Genomic DNA, 5,592 nt, shown 5'->3' on the forward strand with positions numbered 1-5,592 from the left:
ACTGACCCCCTAGTCCCAGCGTTACCCTGGCCCCTATCTTTTACCTGTCTATTCGCTACGCTCGTTTGTCTGGGCTGGCCTGTAGCTGTGGGTCTGCCTGCCTTTCTGTCTGCCTTCAGGCATTTCAACAAGGATCACTCTCCTTACATTCTGGGCTTTGTCCAGGGAATTGGTGTGGCCTAAGATAGGAGTCTAGACCTGGGTTTAGTCCCTGTCATGCTATTAGTTTGCTTGATAATTTTGGGCCAGTTGCTTCTGATCTCTGAGTGCTACTCGTGAGAAGTGCTGCATCTCAGGTAAGTATTACTGTTGTGTGTGATCTCCTTCTGATCCTACAATCAAGTGTCAGAGCAAGGAAGACTTATAAATATTGCAGAAGTTCAAAATGATTGCTAAGGAACTTAAAAGTTCAACTACCTGCAAAGCCTGGTTGTTTGCTGCTTCCTGAGAGAGAATATATTGGGTCTTAAACAGGAGTTTGATTTTAGTTGACATGGGCTCTATACACTCAGTATTCAGGAATCAGTGAATGCCCTTCCTGGTAACCGTTTTTTCCTTCACAATCTCAGTGAGCAATTATCAGTTGGGGTAAAATGAGAACATAATGCTTCAGAATACGAATACGTATATTCTGAGGACAGTATCACATGGCTGTGACTGTTGTATCAAATAATAGAAGGTGCAGTGAATCCTCTTTGTACTTTTGGCTCAAAGCTGACTTAATAAAGCAAAACTCTGAGGGGTTTATATTTTCGTCTCAGCTGTGCCATGTTTCACGGAAATCCTTGTGCTACACGAAGAAGAAACTGCAGGGGGAAACTGTGCTGTGGCAAATGAATCGGGAGATTGCTCAGTTTGGTCTGGATCAGCCCAATGAATGTGTACAGCTTGAAAGAGGTTGCTTACAGCAGGGATACAGGAGGTGAAGCTTGTTGCAGGTGGACCCAAGGTGCCCGATACCGCTGCGCTCAGGAGTGAGCATTCACCAGAGCTGAAGAGGTGCTGCAGCCGCGTGCAAAGGGGCGCTCGGCCTGCAGCGTGATTCTTCTTGAAATTCTGTCTTCAGAGAAGCAGGTTGGCCAGCAGGTATTTTTCTTTTATATTCAAACTTGTGTTATATTCTGACACAGCTTTCCTTTCCCCTGAGCTGAATGTGTTAAAAGTCAACCTATAGTTACATTTGAAGGGCCATGGGATTGCTTTCAACCCCTTCTTCAGCATTTCATCTGATTGGGAGTTGGGTGCATGGACGGGGGAAGAACATGCCTACATCTGTTCCAGCCAGCCTTTCCCTATCTCCCTTTCTCTGAATTATTCTACTCTCAAGGCCATAAATCAGGAGGATGCCCTAAGCTTGTTTCCCTCACCTTCACATCTAGTTACAGTCCTTCAAAATTTAATCAAAGATTTGCCCCCTCCAGAGGGAACAGAGTCGTGATAAGGATTTGCTTCCACAGTCTGCATCTCCCCTGGGGGGCATGGTCCTTCACTGATGTGCACGTTGTCTAGCCACTTACATCAGTGCAAAGTGGGTATAGATGGCTTCCAGTGGTGTAGCTGACTGCATGGTGCTGGGGCAGTGAAGTAGCAGGTCCTTTGATCTATTTCTGGTGGTCCCATAGACAATCCCATAAAAGGAGTTTACTTTCTTTTTCCCTTCCTCCAGGCCATTCTCTCTGGGTAGCTAAATACCACGTTGTTTGTTTCAAAGTAGTGGTGAATCACCCATTTGCGTATTTGAGGCTGTTTTCCCCCTTTGAAGTGAGGCTCTGTGCAAGCCTGTGGTGCCTCCATGCCTAATCCTGATTTGAGCCTTTCATGTCTCTGGCCCACTCCCTGTGGGCCTCTGAATGGTGACAATGGTGGCAGCACATCCCCTGTGAGAAGAGGGTGAAGATTAGCCTTTACATTATAGTGTTCCTAATAAATAGTAACAGGGATAATAATGATCACTCTTGTAGTGCTTTACATCTTCAAAGTGCTGTGCTGATATTAACTAATTAATCCTCAAAGCAGCCCTGGGAGGAAGGTAAGTGTGTATTTCTATTATGTATAATTTTAGCTTTACAATCTTGTTCTGGTAATAAAACAAAATTGGACTGCGTCTTTAGATAGAAATCAGGAAAGGAATTAACCCACCACTGGCTGCTTGTGGTCGCCATATGAGGGTGCTTGAACCGGCTTCAAAGCTGACACATTTCTTTTGGGTTTGGCACATTTTTTAAAACCTCAGGTATTTATGTGAAATGGCACAAAGCAAATCTGACTTCCAGCTTTTTATAACAGCCCAGTTTCCATGCAGTGTGTACCCACCACCGTCTCTCATCCCAGCAGATGGACAGGGTCAGGACTTATTCTTCGATGCAATGCTGCTATAACAGGAGGACCTGTAGGTGAGTCAGCAGAGGTAAGATCCACCCTCTGGAGCTGAAAGCATGAGCCTGTAGTACCTAATCAGAACAGACGAGTCTCAAGGCAGCCGGAGGCTCATTAGCTCCTCCGTGATCTAGTCACTATAGGAGACAGAGCCATGCTATGTAAACACGTTATACTGACACAGCGGGGGAGTATCTGCATGCTTTTTCACTGCCTCACTAAAGTCTGCTTCAGTCCAACCAATTCCTGAAACTTCAGTATCCACAAACTCCACTTCTCTTTCTAGTCTGCATGCCACCAGGGTGTGCATATTGCATATACGGCACCTCTTTGTTGTTATAACATGCATGCCACTGTGTGGGAAGTGCGACGTGTACACTGGCCTGAACATGAGAATGTTCCCTCTCCGTGATGTGGGAAAAGTCTTTCCTGCAATTGAGGAAGACCCACCCACTGCCTTTGTGCCTGCTGTGCTGCCTTGGGAAGGAAACCTTCCTCCCTGCAAGTTTTCCGTTGTACAAATGAGTAATTAAACAAACCACTGGAAAAACTGGCCTCTTTCTCAGCCAGCTGAGAACCCTTATATAATATGCTGTAGTTGTATTGCAGAATCAGCATAAAAGAAAGTATTATTCCCAATGTTTTTGAGTTCCACCGTGAGGTTTCCATGCCCTCTGAATCCAAATCAACAATGTTCAGCACAACAAAGTTCAGATGACTGAAGGCTAAACACAAAAGAAATGACATGGAAATGGCATCAGTTTGTTGCTCTGAACTTTGCCAACAAAAGGAAAAGTTTATGTTAAGTGAGATGCTGCTTTGGTCATGTCATCATTAGTTTATCCTCCATATTTTCTTTAAGTAAATCAGCATCTTTACCTCTCCTTACATTATATGAAAGGTAGTAAATATATATGCAGTGCTATTTTATCCAACCCAGCTATACTCTCATTCCTCCATAAATTGTAGCAAACCTTTAGCTCACATGAGTGCTTGCAATGCAAAGCTTGTTCACATGTAAGCCTGACACTTTCTGCCATTTAGGTCATTAAGATATTTCCATATTCCAGCATGCATTCCCATGAGAAGAGTTGTGCAGGCCTGGTTTCCAGGCAAATACAGCCTCTAAGGACAAGAGGCAGAGAGATTCAAAATGGTGGGAAAAGAGAGAGCTTGAATATTGGAGAGGACATGAACGCCGCGTGCCCCCGGAGGCTGAGGGGCCCCGCCGGCAGCGGGGTGGTGGCCAGTGGTGATCATGGACCACCTGCAGATGCCGCCGGCAGTGTCAGCAGCGGGGGGGGAGGGGGGGGGAGTGGCGACCACCTGCAGGCACTGTCAACAATGTTGGCAGCACCTTTTTGCAGGGGGTGCACTGCCATGCTCAGGGGGTGCACGTGCATCCATGTACACCCTCTACACATCACCAGTGGGAGAAGATGGGGGGGTATTCAGGCTGACACACTGACTACCCCTTGGATTTCCAAAAGAGAGCTATGGTTTTGGATTTCCAATCTGAGGGACACTAAACAGGCTTGATTTTGTGGAAGAATTGGGCACCTTGTGACAACATAGGGAATTTCTGTGTAGCTTCCAAATCCTATTCTGTAGGGGCTTTAACAAGCTCTGTTGTATTTGTAGAATTGCCTGTGCTGCCTCTGTTGTCTTTTTACCTCTCTCTTGATATGTTATTCCAACTGGTGGTGACACAGGGTAATGAAAAACCCTTGGATGAAGGAAACAGCCAAACTAGGAAAGCAGGTCCTTTTAAGCCAGTGATTCTCAATCTTTTTTGGACTCGTAACACCCCCCAGAAAATGCCAGCTCTTACTTTTCGGCAGTCAAAAAAACAAGTGAAAATTAATAGTGCAATTCTTCTGTTGCAAAAAACTCAGAAAATCCACAACAGATCAGAATGTTTTTAACATTCGGTATTCCTATTTGAAATCTCTGGTTTATTTTGTGAAATATGCTTGTACACTTAACAGTGCTAACACCCATGAAAAGACCTCAGGGCACCCCAGGGTGCCAAGGCACCCTAGTTTGACAATCCTTGTTCTATGTTAGTAACGAGACAGTGCGTCACCTGATAAAGCTGACTCTCAGGAGAGGTTTCACGTGACAGAAGGCAGTGCAACTTTCTAAGAGGGGAGTTCTCTTGCTGACCATTATAGGGAGAAGAAAGAAAAGACCAGAAGTGGAAAGCAATGTGATGTGGGAGGACGATGATGATGATAATGGCTACCTTAAAAGACTTGCACCTAAGCCCAAAGAGTGCGCCAGAGTGGTGAGAAAGGGGTGTGGAGGTGAAGCACTGCTTTGTCTAGACGTGTGTATATCTTGTGACATCTAAAGAGAAGAGTAGTTACTTTACAATCCCTTTGGCAATGTGTTTTGCATGTTTCAATTAACAATACATATTCCTAAAGACAGTATAATACATCCTCAGGCAGTATATTACTAGAGCGCTCACCAGGCTAGTACTCTCAGAAGGGGTGCATTTAACAACTGGCGTGCCTCGTGGGGGATCACCACCGGGCTGTATCAGCTGTGCTGCAAGCCCCACTTCCTTGAAGGGGAAGTAGATGGCCTATGCTGAAGGAAGGTGCAAGAGGCCAGAAAAAGTGAGTGCTGAAAGCTTATGAGCATGTGGATTCAAAAGGCAGCAGCCTCCTGAGCATACAGCTCTGCTGGGGCTCTGCCACCCATCACCTGAAAATCAACCTAGCTAATAATCCTTAGTGTATGCATGCTGCACATAAAAGTCAATGAGTGTAATTGCTGAGCACTGTGGTGTATTACCGTCGGACCCTGTAGTCCAGTTTGAAGATGCAAACAGGAGCAATGGATGTGGGCTAGATCCCATTACATCTTTGATAGAAAGGTTAAGAAATGGGATGAGACGCAATACAGCAGAGGGCAGTGGATTGTTAAATGGGGATAAGCCATGTAATCACTGTCTTTTCCTTGCCAAGACATAAAGAAACAGGCTTGTTAAAGAAAAATAATATCCCACTCTTACGCCACTACCAGCCGTTTCTCCTGAGCTTGTTTTACATGGTTATCAACATACTGCACTAAGAGGAAACAGAGTCACTGTAATGCAAAGTCTCAACACAGACCTGCTTGGAAATGCTTTTCCAAGGTGTCACTGTCTACCAAGTTACATGGAGATGCTGAATAGCAGTCGGCCAGTGCCATTCTGCCGGTTGTACA

The sequence above is a fragment of the Gavialis gangeticus genome, unplaced genomic scaffold (genome assembly GCF_001723915.1).
Source record: "Gavialis gangeticus isolate Ggan-Ray unplaced genomic scaffold, GavGan_comp1, whole genome shotgun sequence".
NCBI lineage: Eukaryota > Metazoa > Chordata > Crocodylia > Gavialidae > Gavialis > Gavialis gangeticus.